Source organism: Rousettus aegyptiacus, unplaced genomic scaffold (assembly GCF_014176215.1).
Source record: "Rousettus aegyptiacus isolate mRouAeg1 unplaced genomic scaffold, mRouAeg1.p scaffold_m13_p_6, whole genome shotgun sequence".
Lineage (NCBI taxonomy): Eukaryota > Metazoa > Chordata > Mammalia > Chiroptera > Pteropodidae > Rousettus > Rousettus aegyptiacus.
The window spans coordinates 29,779,820-29,806,211 of NW_023416309.1; the positions used below are offsets into that span (position 1 = coordinate 29,779,820).

Here is a 26,392-nt window from a genome sequence, read left to right on the forward strand (position 1 = left end):
ATCATCATCTATGTGTAAAGCACTGACATTGGGGACCCATTTCTTATTGCAGCTAGCATTACTCTAACTACTATGTGAAATGTTATTCTCCCAATTTTAAGGCTGGGGAAACTGAGATTCGGAGAAAAAGACTAGGAAATGCAATGTTTCAAATACAGTTTGAATCATTACTTTATTGTCTTAATTTTCACCTCAGGGCAATTTAATGTATATTAACCAAACTCCAATGGGAATCCAAATCAAAGCCAAAATATACTTACTTCAGTAGACATGAAAATTATAAGGTAGTATTATATCCATTAACAAGTTCTCAGAAGTTCACAGCATATAGAAAAGCTGACAGCAGCAACAGTCTTCAAGGACAGCCATGGTGCTTTCCCACTGAAAGTGGTGATTACTTTGAGACAGTCCTTTCAAAGCAAATTTATAAAGGTAAAAGTAGCAAACATTCTCGCTTCAGTATCAATAGAAACACAATTTATGACACCAGGAAGGTAGAAGGATAATAACTTTTCATCAAGTATCTCATATAAGGAGGACATTGATTTGGGCTCTACGTGTATAGTATTCTATTTAAAACTCACAACAACTTTGGAAGAAACATTCCCTGTTAATAGATGTGACTGCCACAGCTCACGCAGGTTGAGAGAGTTGCATGCATTCACATGTTTAAGAAAGGGAGATGCTGGGATTGAACGCAGTTCTGACATGCTCACATACCTTGTGCTGTCTACTTAGGACACCATTACTTAAATCTGAGGCTTGCGTGTCTAAAGGATAAGGTAGAAAGTATAAATATGTGAAGCGGGGCAGATAGAGAACAGTAGTCTACAGAAGTACATATGATTTGTTTGCTCAGTTCTTCTTCTCCAGCCAGATACTGTCATGCAGAAATCTCAAACCCTCAAAGTTTTAGAAGTCAGAAATCCACATTTTAATGTGAGATGTCCCAATGTTTAAATGTCGACAGCTAATTATACATATTACAGGGCTGGCCACCAAGCATATCTGTGCGCCAGATGGGGTCTAACCACTGCTGGTTTGCGGCTTCTAATTCTAATGGTCATTCAGATCAGGTTGAACCAGACAGGAGCAAGGCACAGTTGGGATTGTATGTAATACCTTTCAAACTCCAAAAGCAAATCCTTAATGCACTGGAAGACTCCAAGCCCATAAAATGGAGGTAAAGGCACTTTTTTCATAAATCAAAAAAATGTAAATTCAGCTATACCTATGTTAATGGATAAAGTGAGTGGCAGTTGTAAACTTCCTACCTGACTATTCTTACAGTACAGCCTAATCTGAATATGAGTTCTTGCAGTTTAAACTAAGGTGAACCTACGGTTTTAATGTAAACCATAACAGTATTATATTATTACAGGGTTTGGGGCGAGAGCAAAATTGGGGCTTCTAGTTTACTTTCGTATGGATCCTTTTTAGCCTAAGCTATCCTTATTACAAAGAAGTAGAATCCCCATGGAGACACTGGAAACAACTCCATTCAATTAAAACATGGATAACCCACACAAAGGCTAGGTTGGGTCCTCTGAGACTGCCAGGACTGAGGCAGGTTTTCTGACCCACACTATTCTAGATGTGCAACAGGCTGGGAAGGAGAACGGAGAGTCTTATAACACAAAATATGCTATCATTTCTCCTGTTCCCTTCTTATTCTCCCTTTCTATTAATTTCGACTCTAACTACATTTATTCATAATCCTTAAAGTGGAAAAGAGCCTTTGGCTAACCTAGAGTACTTTGAATAAGTATGTAGAAGAAAAACTGAAATTAATATTTGAATTTTCCTAATCATGTTAGTCCTCAGATTTAAAATCTTTAAAAAATATTCTGTGAGAGTAAAAGCTATCTAGATCCAAAAAACCTATTTAAAGCTAATTGCCAATACTCAGTACTCTAACAATGCATTCTACATCTGTGATATTGCTAATATAAGCACCTCTCACTTTATAGGATACAAAGTTTCCACAAACTTGGTACAAAGAGATTCTCTGTAAGCATATCCAATTTCCCTTTGGATTTCATTATACAATTAGAACTCTGTAACCACTGGGGGGAAAAAAAGATCAAATACATGGAACTAGACATTTGTGGCAAGTAAAGAATTTACAAGATGGCCAGGCTCAAAAGGATTGCAAAAAATTAAAATATATTTATTCTTGAGTAAAAAAGATAGATAAGTAATAAACTAACTTTTCTACTGTTCCTACCATCTTCTATCTATCCATCCATCCATCCATCCATCCATCCATCCATTTATCTATCTATATGTATCTATCATCTATCTAAAATCTTCCTATAGTAGATGTTTCTTAAAAGTATAGCAATCCCCTTGAAAACAGCTGAATGGGCACATCAGAGACCTAGGTCCCCAGCTCAGTACCATTAGGAACTATCTCGGTGATCCTGAGTGAATTTGATGCCTCAAGGCTTTAATTTTTCATTGATGAAGTGAAAAGATTAAGAAGGAGGATCTCAAAAGTCTTTTAAAAGCCAAGAATTCTCACTTTGAAGTAGTTAATGAGAACTCTCCTTCTGCCTGATGTTTCACAATGTTCAGCTGAATTATCAAAAGATCATGTTTTTCTGCTACTTATAACTTTCTGGTATAGGTTCCTCTATCTTTTTCCTCAAAAGAGACAACTTGATTTTCCCAAAGCTCCCTGACCACTAGGGAGTGGACAGCTGTGGATAACAAAGTGAGCAATGGGGTAAAACTGCTGCAGATCACTAGGAAGCTTACATCATTGAAAGACAACCTGGAACCACTTTTACTGAGTGTGGAAAACAGAATAGTGAAAACCAGAAGAAAGACTTAAATACTGATTACATAAATCTTTGAGTTCTAATCCTGGTTTCCAAACTGTTGGAGATTCCAAGAATAGCTCATTACATATGAACCAGCCCCAAAATCCTCATTCATTTTATAAACTTGATTTTAGTGAATGGTTTGGAAATCTTATAAACCTGATAAATTTTAAAGATAGTATACATCTTCATTATAGAAAGGTAAGGGCACAAAATATTAAAAAATATAAGTATATTAGATGACCCTCTACCAAATTATTCTCCAGGATTTCAAAATGAATGATCAGAGCCTTGTTATCATGCAGATAATTTGTACTTTATAAATTAGTATAGCAATTTTGCCATTGAATGGGTTACTAATCAATATCTTCGCCATCCCTAAATATTTTAGTCATGACATTTGTCCATTTAATATAAAGTTTAAATGCACTTTACAAATCTAGTTATAATGATATATCAATGCTGTAAAATTAGATTCCCACTCTACAATCATAAATTACAAATAAATATAAATATCCAGGAGATAATTTAAAAATCTCAATAACCTAATTTGAGATGCTCTAAGGTATACAGTTAATGTAACAGTCAACATACTGACCTCCATCACCTCAAGCTGTAGGAAGTTTTTAGAGTTTTCTATGTGTGCTTAAAGTGAAACATGTTGAAAAGCCCTTATCCAAATTATACATTAAAATATTATATCTAACTTTAAATTATGGATATGTCTTTATGATGATAGCATTTCATTCTCTCTATAGTAAAACAGCTTAATATATAAAACTATCTAATGGAGATAAATTACCAAGGATGAATGCAAAGATTCAGATATAAAGATGTATATTGAAGAAATATTTTACAGTAAAAATTAAAAGTGATATAATATTTTAAAATATAGAGTAAAATTTTGATATTTTTATATGATGGCTATTAGCTAATAAAAACTTATTTTAGAACACTCATTGACATGAAAAAATACACAAAAGTTAATGGAAAAAATAGGTTGCAAAACAGTATATATTATATGGATGAATATGCATCTAAATGTTGTTTCTCTGTTTGCCAAGATTAAGTATTATGTGTGATTATGTTGTTCTTTATATTTCTCAAGACTTTCCCAAATTTTTCACAATTAAACTTTGTAACCACTGAATTTAACTGAAAAAATTCAGTTAAATTTACTCAGAAATGGTGAACATTAGACAGTAATTTCTACATTGATAGAGACAAAGCTGATTTTCAGCAAAACTAATAAGGCATAGTTGAGTTTGTAAAAAGTATCCATTCTAATTCCTCAAAGCCCCTTCCATACCAATTCTTTGCTCATTTAAATGTAACTCTTTGAAGAGGACTTTTTGTTGTTGTTGTTGTTTATATCTATAAGCCAGATCCTATCCAGGGTTTGGCAAATATTGGCCCACAAGAAATGTTATGACTGAATATGAGTTGAAGGTATAGAAGTATAGAAGATAAAGCTGCCCTCAAAAACTGTCATAAAGATCTAGCATATATTCCTCATGAACTGAAATGAGGCATCAATAATATAATCTGTGGCACCATAGTACATTTCTGTCAAATTTTCTGTGCAGTTTTATGCATGGACCTCTGAGGCTACCTGTAAGTACTCCACTCTATTTTAATAAATACCAGCTCCTTACTTTGTTTATTTTTTTATAATTTTTATTTTTCAATTAGAGTTGGTAGTTATTATTTTATATTAGCTTCAGGTGTACAGCATAGTGGACAGACATTTGTGTAATTACAAAATGATTCCTCCAATTAGTCTAGTACCCACCTGATACCATACATAGTTATTACCGTATTATTGACTATATTTCTTATGCTGTACTTCACACCTCTGTGACTATTTCATAACTACTAATTTGTACTTCTTCATCCTTTCACCTTTTTCACCCACCGTCCAGCCCCCTCCCATTTGGCAATCACCAGTTTGTTCTTATATCTATGAATCTGCTTCTGTTTTGTTTATTTTGTTCTTTAAAGTCTACATATAAGTGAAATCTTACAATATGTGTCTTTCTCTGTCTTACTTATTTCACTTAGCATTATACCCTCTAGTGCTGTAATAAACATCCTAACATGTGTCTCTGTGCGTACACATTTGAGAATTTTTCTAGGAGTGGATTTCTGGGTCATATAGCATGAACATCTTTAATTTTATTGGTTATTTCTGAATTATGGGCCAAAATGGCTATTTCAATCCAAACTTCAGGTCCATCCATGTTGCTGCAAATGGTAAGATTATATTTTTTATGGCTGAGTAATATTCCATTGTATATATGTAGCATGTGTACTTTGTTTACTTTTTAATGGGAAAGTTATGCTTTAACTAAATGTATGAAAGTTGCTCATTTAATTTAAAGGTTTTTGTAAATATTTTTTTTTTCAAAACTTCAAGCAATACTGGAAAAACAAATTCTTATCAATTTTGATATTTGGATTCTTAGAAAGGAAGACTCCACTAAGTAAATCTGCTGCCTGCTCGCTCCTTCAACACTAATACAGAAAACAAGCAGCTCTCCAAAACATTCATCCTCTTCAATCCTGATATTACTGTTCTGGTCTGGGCTCTTAATTTCTTATACTAACACAGCATTAGTTTTTCCCCATTTTCCCAGTTTTGTTGAGATATAATTGACACATAACATTATATACATTTAAGGAATACGACATGATGATTTCATGTATGTATATATTGCCAAACGATTATAATAATAAGGTTAGCACATCAATCCCTTCACATAATAACCATTTGTGTGTGTGCATGGTGAGGTCATTTAAGATTCACTATATTAGCAACTTTTAAGTGTACAGTACAGTATTGTTAACTATGATGTCACCATAACTCATTTATCTTATAACTGGAAGCATGTATCCTTTGACCACCGTCGCCCATTTTCCCTTACTCCCAGGCCCTGGCAAACAACAATCTATTCTCAGTTTTTATGAGTTTAGTTTAGTTGTTGCTGTTGCTTTAAGACTCTACATATAAATGAAATCATACAGTATTTGCCTTTTTCTGTCTGACTTATTTCATTTAGCATAATGTCCTCAAGGTTCATCCATCTAATCGCAAATGGCAGGATTTCTTTCTATTTTATGGCTGAACAATACTTCATTATGTATATAGCATATTTTCTTTACCCGTTCACCTGACAACGGACAGTTAGGTCATTTCTAGGTCCTGGATATTATAAATAATGCATGCAACAACTATTCAACTATCCTTGCTTCCATGGTCTGTTGATGCTCCTTTCAATGAATCACAAATACCGCCACCAGATAAATCTTTCTAAAGTACAATCTGATATGTCACTTTGTTCACCAGACTTTAATAGCCCCCAACTGCCTGTTAAACAAAATTCAAGCTCCAGTTCCCCAGGGGCTTGGCCTATGCTTCCAATCCTATTTTTCACTGGTTACCTGTAGCTGCATTCTAACACATAGTTCCTTAAATGTGGTCACCATACCAGCAGCATCAGCATCACCTGGAAACTTGTGAGAAATTCAAATTCTCTGATCACACAGACCTATTAGGGATAGGACTAGGGTTAGGATGTGAGGAGCTGTATTAACAAGCCTTACACATGATTCTGATGCATGCTAAAGTTTGAGAACCACTGCTCTAAACAAACTATAATTCCTCAGATACGCTCAATATTTTGCCAAATTAATGCTTTTCCTAGTGCTATTCTCCTGATTGCAGGGGCCATTTCTTTCCTATCCTCACTTGGGTAAAAACTCATCAATCTTTTCAGGCCAAACCCAGTATCAACTCACCAGTCCTTTCCCTGTTTTTTTTCAAGCAGAAATAACCTCTTCAGTCTTTGAATTGTCATCATTTGTATCTTACTTGGAACATTTACTGCAGTTTCTCTTGAAATATGATTATCTGTATAGTTCTCACATCCTCAGCTAAAGTGCAGACTCTTTGAAGTAACTTCCACGAGAAAAAGGCTAATAGTTACAAACAAGAAACTCCACACATGTCTGCCCAAAGGCAGAAGGATAACTGTTGACCAGCATTTAAGATTGCTGGACTAAGCAAACAAAAATGTGGGACTCCTAATTAAATTTGAATTTCAGATAAACAACAAATAATTTTTAGAAAAACTGTTCATAAATAGGTCCAAATACTGCATGGGACAAACTTATACCCTTATACTAAAAATATATATTTGTTATCTGAAATTCAAATTTAACCAAGCATTTGGTATTTTATCTGGCAACCCTATCTATTATTCATATGTTACTTGTCTCTATTCAGATTTACTGTTTTTTTTTCTACTTCTCTCTCTAGGAACTGTAACTAAAAAATTGGAAAAAAAAAAACTTGTATAGCCAAATAGATGTTTTTCTTTTAAAAAATCACTTTGAAAACACCATATTTGTTCAACAATATTGACAATATTAATTGATGTTGCCCAAAACATGTCCGAACTTGTTTTTTTAAATTGCATGCAAAACTCTCTTCCTGGTTATGCAAAAAAAAACCCAGCCCTGTTATCTGAAACCTGCATGTTTAAAAAATATATAGCAGCTGTATTATTATTTTCATAACCTACTTTTATTTTTTCAGCATTGAAATTCTATACCTTTTTACTCTTTTTGCAGATTGAATTTATCTTGAGAGACTTAATACTTGTCACCATTGAAAATAATTTAAAAACATACCTATGACTTAAAAGGACAGTTCCCTAACAAATGCAAAACTATTCATGAAAGTCCACTGTATTAAATACATATGCTTCTAAGGTGTTCATATAAAAATAATATTCAAAAAATATGTCAAGTTTGGTACCCTTTGAATTTTTAAAAAGCATTTCCTTATAATCATGCCTTCCTCAAGATTCCAAACTTACACTTATCCCACATTCCATGTCACCAAACATTTACTCTCTACAAAGCAAAACCTAAATGCCCTGACTTCATCTCAAAGACTACATAGGTTGACTTTGAAATAAAGGACATGCAACCAAACCAATTAACACATATCCATTTGCCACAGAATACCATACATACATATGTGAGATCTGTGCAATTTCCATATTTTATTTCCATGCATACACATATCATTATTTATATATTTATTTACATTGCTCTCTTGAGAGTAAAATAACTTGAAAATAGGAGCTTCTCTACCTTATGAAACAGGCTTATACAAGGTATGGAATGTAATAAACAAAGCCAGAGAAGACTCTGTCATCGACAATTCCAGCAATTTTCTATCTCACTGTAGTTAAAATTCCTGGAGCATACTCCATTAACTAATAGGATTCAACCTTCAAATATCTGCAATGAGGGATTTACTTGTGCTCTTGAGAAACACTGGGTGCAAAGCTGTTTGGCTCGTTGGTGTTCACCTTTCCCAATCTCAGACAGCTTGGTAGAGAGGAGACAGAAGAAGGATGGCATCAGTTATTGGGAACATTCTCCTTTCTTCCAAAACAAAGTCAATCAACGCAACAAGTGTGGTGGAGGTTACATGAAAATAACTGAGCTTTCTGGAATTTAAAATTTACAAACTGATTTTTAAAGGAAATTTCCATATCAGTGTTCAGCTCTTTGCAGCTGTTGTTCAAGCTCACTAATCCAAATAATAATATATTAGGGGTTACCATATTCTTAGAATAATTCCAAAGAGACATGATACTCTAACAGGGGATTTTAATAGTTAATACCTTACTCATCCCAGCAAACCCTATGTCTTTTCTTTCACCTTTAAAAGAGGATTTTAATAGGTTAGTCCCTTACTCATTCTACTAGTAGCCACCTTTATTCTTACACAAATCAGGAGGAAATTAAAAAGTAAATTCCTGTATCAATTGGCTATACCAGTGCAATAACGAACAATCTTTTTTTTTTTTTTCATGTAAGGCATATGCATAGTAGCTTTGAATAAAAGTCCACCTGAATTGTATGAGTACAGAGAGATAGCTACATTTCATCCCTCCTTTTTTCTCCCTCATTCTAAAGCAGTTCCAAAAGTACCACTCTCTTAGAGGTTTTTACCTGATGTTATACCTAGACATGAAGGGTTAATAAGAACAAGATCTGGCCTACTGGGACAGCTAAGAAGCAGACCTACCACCAAGGCAGAAGAAGTTATAATTAAAAAAAGCAAATCCGGCCAGGTGTGTACAACCCATAATTCAGAAAAAAATAAAAAAATAAAAAAATAAAAAAACCTAGACAGGCAAGTTACTGGGATCAAGGATATGACAATGAAATAGGGAGGTCTTGAAAAGCAATTAAAATTTTAGAATGAGGCAATGAAGCTTAAGAAAGACAGGCACGTTGGCATCAGTGAAGTCTGTTAAATAATAGAAGACTCTAAACTATAGGCCAAGAAAAGAGGAGAACACGAGTTTAACATTAAACTCTAGACAAATTTAACAATATAATGTGTGATCCTGTAAAGACTTGGTTTCTAGGAATATGTTTAGAGATAGTAAATTAGGTAGGAAATAAATGATTAAATGAAATATAAGAAAAAGACTTTGTTTCAGGAAGAAGAAGGAATCTTTGATACCAGCACTAGATTAATAACAAGATTAGGGACCCAAATATTGGCCTTATACCATGTCAAATCTCCATTTTGAATCCAAGAATTTCATCTGCAAACTGAGAATAAAATGGACATAGTTAAGGAAAATTGTGAGATTCGGGAGCAGAGAAGCAGGCAGAGCATCCAACTACTAACGTGCAGCAGAAGACCTGCCAGAGGACACATCCAAGATCTCAATAAATATTATTTGGTAAAGATGTCAGATAGTGTCATGCTTTAGTCATAAAGTTGTCAATTGGTGGCCTCCAAGTCACATATGGCTCACAGATGTGGGTTTTATTTTATTTTTTGACCCACACATTATATTTTAAATCAGATTAGTGTATAGCATATAGAAATTGAGATATTTCTCATTAATAGTAATAAAAATGGAATGTTTTTTTTCTTTTAAAAAACAATTAGGCATCCTGATAATACTGGATTTGAATTGTCATAGGCCAACATTTGATTGGAGCTGAGTAGCTGCTGATTCCTTTAAACTGGGGATTAGTTATGCAACAGTCCCCATCTTCACCACTCATGTGAACTTCCCCTGCCATCCCAGTAGACATTTAAGTGCGATATGGCGAGAAAAGAAACTTTAGGAGCTATTGTACTCTATATATGCTACTGAGGAACATATTCCTGAAATATTCTTTGCATTGGATCAGAAACAAAACTTGATCTTCATCCAGGATGAGTGAGATGTTGGCTTTATTTCAACAGTGATATTGTTTATAACTAAAACTGCTGAAAGTCTATTCATCATCTTCAATTTCCACCACTGGGTTCATTTTTGGAAAAGAAAATATGGTGAAAGAATAGAATGTGTATTTTTTTCCTTGGGATTATTTCACAAAACTCCCCAGTAGAATCTGGAAATATGCAGATATCCGACTTCAGGTTCAAGGAATACCTCTGAATCTAGCAGTGATGCAAAACAAAATATTCTAGATTTAATTTATTAAAACTTAATCTTTCTCTGTGAAATGTGATGAGCCACTGAAAACAATAATACTGAAGCTTTGGATGCAGAAGCAGCAAATCAAAATAATAGCCTGCTCAGCAACTTCAAAATTCTCTGCATTTATATTGAATAATATCCTTCTTTGAGAGTCAAAAAAAAAATACTTTATCTCTTCACTTCAAAACAGGTTGGGAAATACTCCAATCCCTTGAAAATTTGCTGAGAAACATTTGCCACATCTTGCTTATAATATATGCCAGTTAAAGTTATGACATATTTTGTAAACTGCAGAATTTTAAATAAAGAACAGCACAGCTCTTATCAAATAAGAAACAGACACAAAGTGTTCTTGTCTTATATATTACAATAGTTGCTGAAATTTACTTTCTAAATAGTCTCCCTTAGAACAGAAGTCAAATTAGTTTTCTGATGGCTAAGTTTTATCAAGACCATTTTTTAAATTTATATAATTTCTTGGGGATCAAAAATTGTCAGCACTTGAACAGATAAGTATATCACATTGATTTTGGACTTGGTATTTACTCTTAATCTCTAGTAATCTCCATGAGCAGAATTGATTTCTGACGGTAAACCCTGGAAAGTAACACTGCCTGCAGAGATGGACATTTCAGCAAGATGTTGGAGTAATCTTTATTTTTGCGCATACATTTTTTTTTAGTTATAAGTAGCTATTTCACTATACTTCCCAGTCATTAGCCCTACTTGGGAAACATACCATATATACATATATATCCAGAAGAGCACATTTTCCCTAGAGAAAGTATCAAAAGCTATCTGTATAATCCAAAGGAATAAGAAGAATTTAAAAAATAAAAATTGTGGTACAGAATGCAAAAACCATTCAGGAGAGTAAAATGCACATCCCAACAAATCTTCAAAAAGGAGAAAATGGTAATTTGGTATAGCAAAAACCCTTCATATGAATGTTTATTGATTTCATACTCTCTAAGCATCAGGACACTAAGTCAGAACCTGATACAATAAATGCTTTTTAGTCCTTGGAGTACCTTTTATTAGTAGTGGTTTTGTTTTGTTTGGCTAATATGGTATTCTAAGTGTAAGGAAGTAGAGAGCTGTTTTCAACAGAGCTACAGAGCACTGGTGTTGACAGGTATAGTTTGTATAGTCACTAAAGACAGACATGTCTCCATGTGGGTCCTAGCTCTGCCACTTTCTAATTTATATCTCAGCTTCTCAATTCCTCCACATAAAACAGAGATAATACCATCCCATAGGGTTACTATCGAAGTGAAATAAGATAATTTGTGTAAATCACTTTGCACAGTCCTTGGCACATGGTAAGGACACAGTAAATGATAATAATCACAGCTTTTATTAGTGTTACTTTAAGAAAAAGATACTTCTTTGAGATACATGTGATGAATGGCTGTTCTTGACAAGAAATGGTATGCATACAACTTCATTCTCATTAAAGCCTTAGGCAAGTATTGATGATTGCACATGTGTGAATGTATGCATGTATACATATGTATATGTGTGTATGATTTACAGAAATACACTTAAATATGGCACATAGTATATTGTAGCTTTAAAATTTTACATAAAATAAATATATTTCAAAAAAATAAGCCAAACATACAAGCACTTGTGGAGGAAGCAACTACAACAACAACTTGTGGCCAGCAACTACAACCCTGAAAACTATAAAATATGGAACCAAACCCAAAACTATAGAATTCACTAAAAGCAGAAACAAGAAAGAATATTTAAAAACAGCTGTTAAATGTAAGGTACAGGTCAAAAAATAGTGACCTGACCAACACCAAAGAGATCAGCCCCTTCTTGGGAAGTGAGAAGCCTAAGATCACAAAACACATGAATACCTACACAGTAATGCGCAGATTCCTGGCATTTGCCAAGTAGACCGGTTTTTAAATAATACTCATAATAGTAACCATAATAGTAATAATACCAACATGTATCTGCTGAGCACTTACGATATGCCAGGAATGGTCCTGATAGCTCTGATGAGGGAAAAGAACACTCTCTGACCATAGCCACAACAGTCACTAAAGTGGGAGTGCTGGCTCCATCCCTTGCTGGCTCAGCAGTGTTAGCTTTACATCCTCCCAGGGGAAGAAGTGAAAAGCAGATCAGAAGGCGGAGGCCAGAGGGACAACAGAGCAAGGCCAGCTTGCTGCTGGGCTGAAGCTAAGCAATGGTTTGAATAGGACTTAAAATATATAAAGAAAAGATACAAGTTAAAGCTTTCAGTTATTAGGTAGAGACATTTGTTCTCTTTCCTCTCTTCCTTTTGAAAATCTCTTTAAAAACCCTGGACTATAAAAGCTATATAGTAAATCATTTACATAGAATGCTCTTCCTTACACTATCTAAGTTATATGCTTTGAATCTGGTAACAAAAAATGTAAGTTATAAGTAGCTATTTCACTACAGACTCTGGGCTGAAGGCTCTTCACAATCTCCCTTACTCTTTTAGTTCCCTCAACTTCATCTCTTTCTATTCCCAGTAACAAACTGCCTTCACCTAACTAAATTATTTATTACCCCCTAAATTAAATCTCATCTTTCTTGGTTCACATTCCTGGATTGAATTCCTTTTCTATTTGTCTAAACTCCATCTTTCCTTCAATTTCTAGCCCAATTTCTCCCTCCTTTATGAAGTAGTTTCCAAATGTCATAGCTCTCTCCACTGAACATTCCTGAAGCTTGATGGCACCTTTATCTGTAGTGTTCATCTGGCAGATGACATGACTTTGTCACATTGTTATTTTTTATGTGTCTTTTATATACCCTATCTACCTCCACCATCTCAGGACACGGGACCATGTCTACATGTTGGCTAGAAGTTCAGTCTACTCATATGGGAGTAGTGCTTAAACACACAGCAGTGCTTAAATATATTTTATGATTATGAGGTTCAAAAAAAAAAAAACTCAGGATTTATTCGTTCATTCCTTCGTTGAGTGTCAGATTATGTATCAAAAACAGAGTGCTAAGCAAAAAGTAGGCTCTGTCCCTACTGGTATTTAGTAAAAAGGACAACTTATAATCAAGTAATCATAAAAATAAATAAAATAGCACCTCTGTGGAAAGTTCTGAGAAGCAGTCAGTCTGTGGTGAGATCATGGGGAGACCTGACACACTTCTCTGAGGAAGTAGGAAATCGGAGTAGTTTTATTTCAGCTTTTATTTAACTTCAGACACTCAGGCAAAATTTACCTTCATGTGCAAATACAAGTGTGACCAGAATTACATACATATTTTTTTAAAAGCGCTGGGAAAAATGAATAAATAATATGGACAACAATACTGGACTAAGTGGCTCTAAGTTTATAACTTGGACACATTTAAGTCTTCTTTGGGCCATTATTTCCTCATCTGCAAAATGATTAATGATTGCCTACACAACATCTATTTCTCCCTCTCTTCCTTCCAAAAGGAGCAGCAGTTTCATTCAGTTGTCCATCCTACACCACATGACTCAGGGGAAATAGGCCCTAATTCTTAGCTCCAGGATCCCTTTCTAGCAATCATGGTAACTCCACATCTCTAGCAGTGGCCCAACCAAAAAATGAGAGTGTCTGCTGGAAAGCACCTAGAAAAGGGTCACTTCTTTCTGTAAGTAACCCTTTAAGCACAAGAAAGAAATGGTCTCATGGCTTCCTCGGAACACTGGGGATCTGGGCTGCTGCAGGCATCTTGCTGCCTGTCTGAGCAGAAAACCAGCACTTTGTGGAGACCAGATCAAAATTGGAGAAGGTCAGGGATATTGTCATAACACACCTAGGGTATAGCCTACCTCAGAAATGCTTATGTTAGATAATAAATGTCCTTGTTTAGGCCAATTTAAAACAGTTTGAGGCAGGGTTTTGTTATCTGAAGCCAAAAACATCCCGACTGATACCTATGATATCCTGGACTACACAAGCCTTTGCAGTTCTATAATTTTGTTTTTAAATGCTTATATTTCCTATTATAGTATAAATCTATGAGCCATGAAATTGACTGCCTAAACCTAGAAATTAATATATTTACTTCCAAGCAAAGTGAATGAATTAGGTAATTTCTAAACTTTTCCCAATAAAAAATATGTAGATTGAATACCACTAATTATTTCTATTTTAAAATATTACATGTTTACATGTATTATTACTATTGCTTACATTTAGCACTCAATATTGATTGGATTGAATATAAACTATTAAGATGTGGTGGAAGATCACTGCATTATTGAAAAAACTGTTTTATTATGTTTTTATTTTAAAATTGCCACATATCTGTGGTTGTGAAAACAGAAATGACTCTAACTTCAACCAACCACATCAATGTTATTATGTGGGGAATTTTGTCCCAAATTACATTTACTTAGTCCATCAAAAGCAACAGAATTCAAATGTCTATCATTTTATTAATCTGAGCAGAAGAACATGTCATCTAACTATATTTTGACTGCTTCCTATCCTTCAGGTAATATAAATTTGGTTTCAATCAAAATCCCAGCTTTTCATACAAGTCACTTCTTTGATGATATTTTTAGCCTAAAGAAATAATGACTAAGTTGTTTTCCATTCTTATCAAATATCTAAAAACCATTATGAATAAAAGCTAACTTATCCCAGAACAGAGAGACACCTTTAGCTCACTTAACCATAAATCCAGACTCCCTAAGGAAAAAGCACTGAATTAATTTTGCATTGTATAACATTTCACTGCCATGTGTGATGCTGTTACTGTTTTACTAAGCTATGATTACAAAGTCAATTTCTTAGATTGGCTTATTTCCTCTTACTAAATTGCCTGATGGGAAAGTTGAATGAAATAGCCAATTTGGTACTCCATAGAAAGGTTTGGATCAGACTGGAAGTGTTTGGTCTATAGTTCAATAATTCCTCTTATTACTAGTAATTAACACAAAAACCTAATTTTTAAACACAATTTCTTGCAAAAAGATACATTGGATATCCTCATGACTGAGATATAAATTAGAATATTTTATAAATGTACTAAAAACAAAACAAGTACATTTTCTTAGAAAAATTATGTTAGAATATTTACGAAATAGAAAAGAAACATTGTAAGTCAAAAGAAACACTTGGAAAAATTAACCAAGTTTCAAGTATAGAATGTCTTTCTTTGAATGGTCTCTTCAAACTCAAATAGAAAATCTTTAATATGGTATATACCATACACAGTTTTAATCTTATACTGCTTTCATTTGCAACTGTCACTAAGTTGAAACATTAAAAGTTCATGATGATGAACTGTCAGATTGAATCATAACAATCATAGTTTGTGCTGCCCTTTCAAAAAACATGGCAAATTTTTCTTCCAAGCTGCTTGATTTGCAACACAAAAACAATATACGACTGTTGATAACATAGACTCTTTGTGAGAAAAATAACTTCTAATCTTTTGATGCATAGTAATATGAAACCTTAAGTCCTCTGACAAAATACATTTTGCATTTACAAAGATTAAAGGGATGCAAAGCTCTACTGTCTTTTCACCTTGATAAGGATGTCTGTGTTCTGGGCCACCTCCGCACCTCTCTGACGATAATGAGTGGAAGCAATGGTTTCCATTACTTCAAAGTGAACACAAAATACAATACAGCAGACAAAAGTTCTCTTCTTCTCTTACCATCCTTGACTTCTCTGAGACTCACTGATGGGGTTCAGAAAGTAGAATATGCACATAATTGGCTTGGAGATAAATGAAATATGTAACATCTGACTCAAAGGTTAAATAAAACTCTTTGATCTCAAAATCAGACTTGACTACTTGTGGTAACAAGAGTGGTCTATTAAAAAAAAAAAAAAAAAAAAAAGATGAGTTCTTTTTCCCATCGCAAATTAAGCTCAGGGAGATTCGATAATCTAATAAAACCAACCTCATAAAATCTTTCCACTCAAATTTCAGCATAAAAGATTTACGAGGAATAAAACTACTCATAATCTATAGTTTTCTAACCACTGAGAACTTTTAGTGACTTAGTTCTTCTTTCCCAGAAAATGGTGGTCTGATAGGCAAATTAACTTCTAACATGTCTGACCCGCCTTTTTTTTCCATCAGCAGTATGGTGCTGTTTCTTACAAAAACTTAAATGACAAGAATACTTTATTGATTTCTATAGTTTCTCTGCTTGCTATACTAAAGTTGAGGCCTGTAATTCCTTGATGGCTGAGAAAACTAAAAGCAGCTGTATTTTACAAATGAAATCCACCAAACTGGTGTAGAAGGCCAGCCAAAATGCTTGGCAGTGATTTTTAACCATGAATGAGCCTCTCTGGTGGGTTGGTTTGGTAATCACACATGGCTCATCTCTTGCCAGATTTTTTTTCATTTTATCAAAACCATTCTCTTCCTTTGCTTTCTGCTGCTTCCAATACAACCAATAATAACTGTATTTTGAGCTTTTATTTTATTCTAGACATTACACTAAGGGTTTCAATATGCTTTTTCTTAAGCTTTCAAGATAACATTATGGTCTTTTTGTTTTGCTTTTTTTTTTCCATTTAGAAGATAAAAACCTACAGTTCAGAAATGTTCACTATAAAGTACCTAATAAGTGATGACTATATTTGAACTCAGGTCTGCCTGATTCAAAATTCCATGTTTCCCCTCCTACACTACTACACTGTCAGGAAATGTTGAAGTCAGTAGGCAAAACTGCCATAGAGAGTTGAAAGGATAGCAATCTAAACTCACTACTTCACAGAAAAGGAGGAACTTCATGGAATTTTTCGAGTTATTATTTTTTCTTTTGCTTTATCATCATTGTAAACATGTAGAAGTGCCTGTGTTCACATAGATATAGAGTTGATGTGTGTTCTAGAGAATTTAATTCATTTTACTAAACATTTTTAGTAACATGACTCTTTTTATTCTTTATTCTAAAAAATATAAACACACATATAATTTTTATATGTGTGTTTAAAATACTGACATTAAAATATTGACATTGTATATTTGATAGTTATCTATGCGTTGGTGTTAGAATGTGGGTGTAGTCAGAGTAAAAACATTGCTAAAATCAATAAAATGTATTAAATACACCCAAAGTATCATCTAAAGACTTTCAATGTCTAGTGTATATTTCAACTACCATACACAGAGCAGTCAGATTCTAGGTCTTCTTTTGCTTTCCTGCTTCTGCTTTCTGTGGAACTCAACACGCCAACATATGGTCTGATCTGACACAGGGGTTTTCATTAAGAAAGAAGAAAACAAGTATGCATGCCCTCATACACCCAAATTAAATTAAACTGTCAACAGATGTATGTAATGTTCCAATTATATGTTATTGTCTGAGTCTTCATTTACTAAGAGTAGCAGTAAACTATGACCACATCAATGTCTCATGTTTATAACGAATACCTAGAAGGATCAGAGAGAACTTTCAGCATCCAGTGACTGATTAGCTCATGATCTGGGAGAAGCATTTGCACTGTGAACCACAGAACCTCCAAACACATTCTGAGTTATGTCTTCTATTTCAAGTATTTAAAAGACAGAGGTTGATTCTTATTGGAATTATATGTGCACATTTTCTGAAGGATACTAATTAGATACTATATTATCTGTTCCCAAGTCCCTAAGAATTTTATGAGGTTAACAAAAAAAAAAGTTTAGCTCATATATTAGAACATGATAATATTTTTATTCTTTCTTTGTTCCTAAAGATTTCTTCATATAAGTTGGACCCTACTTAATTATTAATCAATCATCCTAATATGTGGATTCTTAGTGACATGGAATAAATTTTTTAGATGTAAAACATGCAAAATAGAAAGGAATGCTACACGCTCTGGCTGGGTGTTTGGCAGATGCAATTAGCTGGTCCATCCAAATGGGAATGAAGTACACACAAGCTTCCAATTTGTATTCCCTCTTGTAGGTCAACTCATACCAACAAGAAGTTCATAGCTAATAAAATGCCTTTAAGAGAATTGACATCTAGTAGAAACAAAGCAATCCAAAACTTCCTGCCAAGGCTTGATTATGCCAGGGCAAAGCAGCAACTTGCAGATGGCTCTGACAATTTATGAAACAGGTACCTCGCCTGCCTTGGAGGCAGACATAACATAATTTTATAGCAAAGCATGGAAAGCGAGCAATGCAAAGTGTCCCCAACCCCAAAGCTATAATCAATTCTGTATAACAAATATTGATTTGTTTTCTACCATGTGTTTGACTCTGTGAAAATGTAGTATAAAAGGTGAAACGAATGTGTTCATGTGTATCTATGAAGCAGTCAAAAAAGCTGTCCCTTATATAAGACATATTGGTGAGTTGTTCAATTGGTATAAAGCTTCAGTGGTGCAAGATAAATAAGTTCCAGAGATCTGCTGTACCATGTAGTGTCTGTAGTTAGCAATACTGTACTGTGCCCTTAAAAATTTAGTAAAAGAGTAGATCTCATGTTAAATGTTCTTACACACACACAGTAAAAGGACACAAGGAAATTTTTGATAGTGTCTATAGACATATTTTGATATGTCTATTATCTTGATTCTAGTGATAATTTCATGGGTATGTCCAAACTCATCAAATTATATGCATTAAATATGCGCAAGCTGTTATACATCAATTATATCTCAATAAAGCTGTTAAAATTACAATAATATTTTTAAAAAGAGATATTGCTACAATGAGTATTCAGGAAGAGTGAAATCTATATAGAGATGGATGGGAGGATACATACAGTAACATAAAAAGAGAGTAAGGCATTGTGGTTGAGTCCTAATTACATATTCTCTCAGTACCTCAGCTTTCTCATCTACAAAATAAGAATGACAATAATATCTCACAAGGGTGTTGTGAGGACTGAAAGGGAGAGGGTATATAGAGAACTTAGCATATACTATATGTCCAATACCAATTCTTCCACTCCACCCCACCTTTCTTGCAACTATTACCATAATGAAGTGAGTAAAGCAGATTGAATGGTCTGACAAAGGAGATATGTCTTCTGTCCTTTCATGTTTTATCTTCACAATTTCATTTCCTCATTGATGGAGTTTTGCACACTTGTATGTCAAAAAGAAAAATGTAAAGTGCTTTTGTAAACTGAAAAAGGCACAAATTCTCAAAGAGGCGAAGACTGCCTTTTAAAAGAGAATTCCCCTTTTGGCCTAGCAATTGCACTTCTGGGTATTTATCCACAGAAAGCCAAAACAATAATCTGTAAAGATCTATTCATCCCTATGTTCATGGCAGCACAATTTACAATAGCCAAGATATGGAAGCAACTTAAATGCCCATCAACAGATGACTGCATAAAGAAGTTATTGTTCATATATACAATGGAATATATATTACTCAGCCATTAAAAAAATGAAAGCCCATCATTTGCAACATTATGGAGGGACCTAGAGGTTATTATGCTGAGGGAAATAAGTCAGACAGAGAAAGATAAATACCATATAATTTCACTTACATGCGGAATCTAAGGGACAAAAAGAACAAACTAAGCAAAAACAGACTTACAAATGTAGAGGACAATCTGGTGACAGGCAGAAGGTAGGGGGACTGGGAGAATGGGGTGAAGGGTTAAAGAAGTACAAAGTAGTAGTTGATAGATGGCCATGAGGTTGAAGAGCATGGCATAGGGAATGCAGTTAGCTTTAATGTATTAGCTAGATAGAGAGCCAGAGGAGAGAAAGAGCAATTAGGGGGATCATTTTATAAACTATATAAATGTCTAATCAATGTACTGTATACTTGAAACTAATAAAATAAAATTTTAAAAAAGAGGGAGAGATAATTCCCACAAACCTCCTTGCTTCCTATTGTAAACAGGGAGACACTAAGCATTCAGAGAGAACACAGCTGACAAGCCATCCATCAAAGTCGGAGACTGCTTTAGGCAATTCACCAGTTTTCATGAAAGGTCTTCGCCTCTCCATGACAGGTTACTCCATCACGCTGAAGCACACTTCACACTCTTCCATTGTTTAAACTTATTCCCAGATCAATGATCCAATTCAAGTCTCAGGCAGTCATTCATTCTTAGTTCTTCTAAATGCCATGAACTGATACTCTATTGCTTGATATCACTGCTAAATATTAGACTCTCCCACAGGTTTTCCTAGTATTGTTCAACCTGTAGTCTTTTTTTGCTACCAAATATTCATATTTTTTTTCCCTCTTGCTATAATCAAGAGAGGTTTAGATGTCTATTCACTTCCAAGGCTGCACAGGGCCTTCCACTGAAATGCTGTGGAGGGCACTTCAGGGGATTGAAATCAGCACAACCCTGGAATGAGAGAAGACAAGCCTCATCTCTGCTACTTACTATCTGTGAGACTCCCGGATGTCTGTCAACCTTTCAGGATCTCAGTTTTCTTCTCTGATAAACAAACTACTCAAAGGTTGAAGAATTAAACAAATGCGAGTGTGTTCTAAGATACAAAGCATACGCAACATAAAGTATTGCTTACTCTTTTAAATCCACTTCAGCACAATATGACATTTTAGAGTCTGTAATTATAAATTTCTCACTTAGAATACAAAGATAATAAATATTCCTGATGGCTAGAATGTATGCTTCATGATTATAAGGATATTTGCCATGCATACTGGTCTGTGGAAGCATTAGAACAATATATTACACATAGTAGATGCTCAATCGTTAGTGTTGAATGAATAAATGAATATTATCCTTTGTTAAAGAACAATTTATAATATGCTGCTACTTGTAATTGTCTTAATAAACAGTCACATCTCATTTGTTCCATCTTCTTCACTAGCAAAAATTGAGTTATTTTGCAAATAAATTGAAAAAACTGAGTGTAACACTTCATTGGAATCTGAACCACTACTTAGAAATATGTCTGAATAAAAAACAGCTGTTAAATTATAATTTACCTTAGTCAAGACAATAGAAACTGCGTATCACCATTTATAAACAGCAAATTTTAAAAATTAATCATTTCCAGGTTTATATTTTCTACACTTATCTGAAAATTATTATTACTTTTACATTTTCTGATAAATCCTATATGTCTAATATTTTTCAAATTAATAGGTGCATTTGCTAAAATTGATAAGACTGTAACACATTCACTGCCTGATATCTATTGATGCAGGTTCATGGGAACGTATCTTTACTGACCTTCCCTTATAAGCTATTCTTCCAAAGCCTTTATTTCATCTTGATTTACTAAAATGTGTTTGCCTCTACTTTTTGTGAAAAATGATTTTAAAACGAGTTTAGCATGGTACTATTTTAAATATAGCATTAACTAACTGCCTTCCTCTCTTCTTTAAGGAAACAAGAAACTACTGTCATTCTTTTTGGTTGTTTAATCAATAATCAATATGCATTAGATCTGTTGTTTTTAAAACCTCTTGATCAGATAAAATTTTACCTTTGGGTATATTTACTTTTGACCTTAATCAGACCTGCATCTTCATTATTCAATTACCAATCCCTCAAAACAATGAACAGTTATATTATCTTTAGAACATGGGAGTTGCTTTATATAAGTAGCACAAATTGAATTTAAAACAATTTAACTAATTGAAATGATTACCAATTGTTCTTTTTCTGTAAATTCTATGTAGCCATCTGTATCATGTAGAATTTAGTATATGGACAAAAAAAAAAGGGAATTCTATGGAAACTAACCTCATAGGATGGTCTCATCATAAATTCCTAACTGGGTAGGTCATGGTGGATAGCCACCTTCCAGGCCTATAATTTCTTTAATGAAAAGTTTTAAGCCAGCCCTGTTTACTGTTCTTGTGCACCTAAGTTAACAAACCCTTGAAAGAAGATGTTAACCACCAAAAATGTACATAATCTTGTTAACTATTCTGAATCCAATCTCTGCCTTGCTTTCTCCAATCTTCCTTACGTCTTCTTAATTTCAAATGCATAAAAGAAGCTGCAAAACTATTATTTTCTGGAGCATTTAAAATCTTGCTCCGTGTATTTACCCCAAAGACTTGAAAACCCACATCCAAAAAGATATTTGCACACTGATGTTCATAGCAGCATTATTCACAGTGGCCAGGACATGGAAGCAACCAAAGTGTCCTATGATAGATGATTGGCTAAAAAAGATGTAGTACATATATACAATGGAATATTACTCAGTCATAAGAAGGCATGAAATACTGCCATTTGCAACAACATGGATGGACCTCGAGATAATCATGCTAAGCAAAATAAGCCAGACAGAAAAAGTTGAAAATCATATGACATCACTTATATGTGGGATGTAAACCTAAGAGCAACAAATGAGCAGGACAAATAAATGAAGATTCATGGACATGGACAATTGACTAGTGTTATCAGAGAAATACAGATTAGTGGTTACTAATGGGATGGGGGAATAAAGGGGAGGTAGACAGGGTAAAAGGGGTCAAATATAGGGGAGTAAGGGGAGGATGAAGTGAGTAAAGGGGATCAAATATATGGTAGCTGAAGGATACTGGACTTTGGGTGGTAAACACACAATAGAATATACAGATGTCAAATTAGAATGTACACTTGAAAATTATAGAATTGTATTAACCAATGTTACCCAATAAACTTAATTAAAAATTTTAAACTAATAATAAAATGATAAAATAAAATCTTGCTCCCTGGCATAATAAACTCATAAAAATTCTCTACATGTTTCTTATGTCAAGAGTTATACTGTCATTGCAATGGTGAATAAACTTTACAACTTTAGACAGCACTATTGCAATAGGTACATCCTTAAATACATACATACACACACATATACATATATATATATACATTTCAATAAAATTTCTTATAGAGTTAATTCCCATTATGTGGGCAATGTTTCCTCATCAGAAAAAAAAATGAAAAGAATAAATTAAATGGATTCTATTGGTTACTTTCAGCTCTAAAATATTGATTGTGCAAATTCGATTCTACTATGAACCTTTTTTTACAATTGCAGATGTGTTCAGCCAAAAGAAATGTAAAGTTAAGTAAAACAATATCATAGTTAAAAAAGGATAGATCATTATATTATACATTTAAAAGAGTAATTCTCCAATAAAACAATAACAACAATATATAAACTACCTTCTCCAAAACCAACATTTTGATTTGCACTTGAAATAAGACCTAGAAGAAACATTGAAATTAATATAGGTCTCATCCATGAAAGGTCTGGATGTATGAATGTCTACTTAACCCTGACTTATACTACAACGATCAGGAAGACAGAATTAATATTTACTGGATATATGCTATGATCAGCCTAATAATAATTTCACAAGTAGCTTTTGAAGCTTAAGGTAACTTCAGTTTTTCACCAAGTACAAACTGATTTGAACTTTCTACCTGAGGGTTCATTTAAACCCTTTTATTATTGTTGTTTAATGTTTTTCCCATAACTTTTTTCTTACTCTTAAGATTATGATTGTGGTTAATAAAATGATAATTCAGTTAGTAGCAATGTAGGTGGTTGGCCTCAAACTGAAGATGACTTGAGGGAGTTGAGAAAAAGTCCAAGCTGAAATGAACTTCAGGCATAGGTGGAAGATGGAAATTAGTAAAAGATACAGCCAAAAGGAACAAAAAAAAAAGAGATAATTCAGTTTTCTTTTGAAAAGAATTTTGTTTTGGAAAAAGAAGACAGAGACATAGGAGACAATAGAAGGTCATCAGAGGGGAAGAAAAAAAAAAGCCAAAAGTGGAAAATATGAGACATGAAATACATGTATGCGCGACTCCATTTGATCATTTATTCATGTATCTATTTATTCAACCACTTTAGCAGGTGCCTGCAGTGGGGTTGCACTGTGCTGGCCTTGTGGATTTGGGATTAAACAAGTTAAACAAGGTCCTGTTCTCAGGGCGATTTTCTTCCATCAAAAATGCAAACAAGTTTTGCTGTGTATATTCAATTGTCAAGAATATAAATGTTCAGTGGATATTTATTTAAATCTAATATCTCACTAAAAATAATGTTTACTCTAGTTTTCTCCTTGAATATTTTCTTCTCACGTGTCTGAAGAAGATTAAGAAATAGGTTTTGCCTGTGTAATTCCTTAATATTCTCTTTTTTTCTCAATTAAAATAGACATCTAAGTTCCAGATGCACAATTAATTTCTTCCTCTTCTCTCATTTTAAAGTACCATGTAAGGGGTAAAGGAGAAGAAATTAGTTCAAAAAACATAGCAAAAACTGTCAGCGGTCTATAGCCATGCCACCCTGAACACGCCTGATCCCATTTGATCTTGGAAGCTAAGCAGGGTCGAGCCTGGTTAGTACTTGGATGGGAGACCATCTAGGAAGACCAGGTGCTGTCAGCATAATAAACAAACAAACAAACAAACAAACAAATAAATAAAAACTGTCAGTATATCTGAACCAGTTTACCAATGGCCTAAAAAATAATTGTGCTCTAAAGCAAATTTGACAGATAGCAATATGCACATTCCTTTCATCTTCTGAAATGCTACCATATTTTCATTCACAAGTCCCACAGGCCATGTGGGAACTGTATCATTTCCTGCCTCATTCATCTTTTGCTGTATAATTCACCTCCCCTTACCTTTTTGCCCTTCCCTTCTCATAATGATGTCTTGTTCTTGGTCTCAAATCCAGAGCTACAAATGCATGGTCATGAATGGAACCTGAACAATAGGAATGTAGCGTTTGACCAACCCCAAGGCTGAAAACTTTTCATTGATTTAGCTGGCAATATTTAAAAAGTGGCAGATATCACACAAATGTCCCAATGTCTAGGTTCCCTTAAAAACTGGGAAGATCTGGCTACAGAGCATCAATGAAGGGCTGAAACAGGATAAGTATCAGTAAATAAGTGCTGTCTGACTAATGACAGGCCCCAACTCCTGTTGACTGACCCTGAGGCCAAGGGCCCTACCAGATGCTATTTATGCTCATGTTTGTACTGTAGGATTTTCTATTTTTGGAAAATATTTCCTGTATCAGTATCTGTCAGGAAAGTTGAAACGTAAAAGATTAATTAAATTAACCCATTTTCAGAAATTGAATTTTAGTGTTAGCAAACTTTTCCTGTGAAGGACCAAAGAGAGAAATATTTCAGGCTTAAAGTCTCATACTGTCTATTTTACAACTACTCAACTCCACAATTACAGTACAGCATGAACGCAGTCACGTGTATGTGGGAATGAATGAGCCTGACAGTGTTTCAATGAAACTTTATTTACAAAAACAGATGGTGGATTGAATTTGGCTCACAGCTTGCTAACCCCTGTTTTATGGTACCTGTCCTGATACTCTAGACATGTGACCTCTGCCCTAACCCTTTTCAACTTTATTGTCTATCAAAGTGTTTTTCAGTTTCCTTCTTACTTTGGATTCCTTTTGTTAGTGTTCATTGTTTTTGTTTTTTTTTTCTTCCCAAACAAGCTATTATTAGACAAATTTTTACAAATTTTTCTGTGCCAGAAAAAGTCAGCCCATCTTTGGGGATAGACAAGTGTAGATCCCTATAACAGTAGAACAGTAGGCACATAGCTATGTATTTGCTGCTCCCTTCCTCGACATCTCTGAAGATTCCCCATACCCTGATAAAATAATACCCTCTGACTCCAATATACTGTCTCAGCTCTATTTGTTCTCCTCTGTCTCACCCATCAATCATTTGTTAGAGTCATTCTAGACCTCTTGATAGTTTCTAACTATAATTCTTTCTGCTCTCTACTGCTCAAACAAGCTTCCTACTGGTCTAGGACAGAAGGAGATTAAAGGGAATCCAATTCTCCCGAAATTTCAAGGCATTACTGAAATCATATATTCCCCATAAAACCTTCCTCAATTTCACCAGTTATATTTAAGGTCTTCAGCCTTGATGTTTCTTAAGCACGGCTAGAGCACTATTATTAGACAATATCTTATAAAGTTGCAATTTTCAGATTAAGTATGGTCAAATATTGGAAACCTAATATATTCTACCTAATGCTATATAAATAAACATGTCTGCTACACTCCCTGAGGGCAGGGAGTGAGTCTCATTCATTTTGCTACTCTTCCTGGTATCTAACACAATGACTTGCTTAAAGAAGAG

General features: G+C 34.1%; 1 protein-coding gene and 1 pseudogene across 2 annotated transcripts in view; one reads left to right on the plus strand and one right to left on the minus strand.

Annotated features, from left to right (window-relative positions):
- The window catches only part of PRKG1 (protein kinase cGMP-dependent 1), a 1,094,018-nt gene that overhangs the window by 843,424 nt on the left and 224,202 nt on the right, over positions 1 to 26,392 (minus strand). The gene's annotated exons all lie outside the window — the stretch shown is intronic.
- Positions 24,532 to 24,650, plus strand: LOC118604458 (annotated as a pseudogene).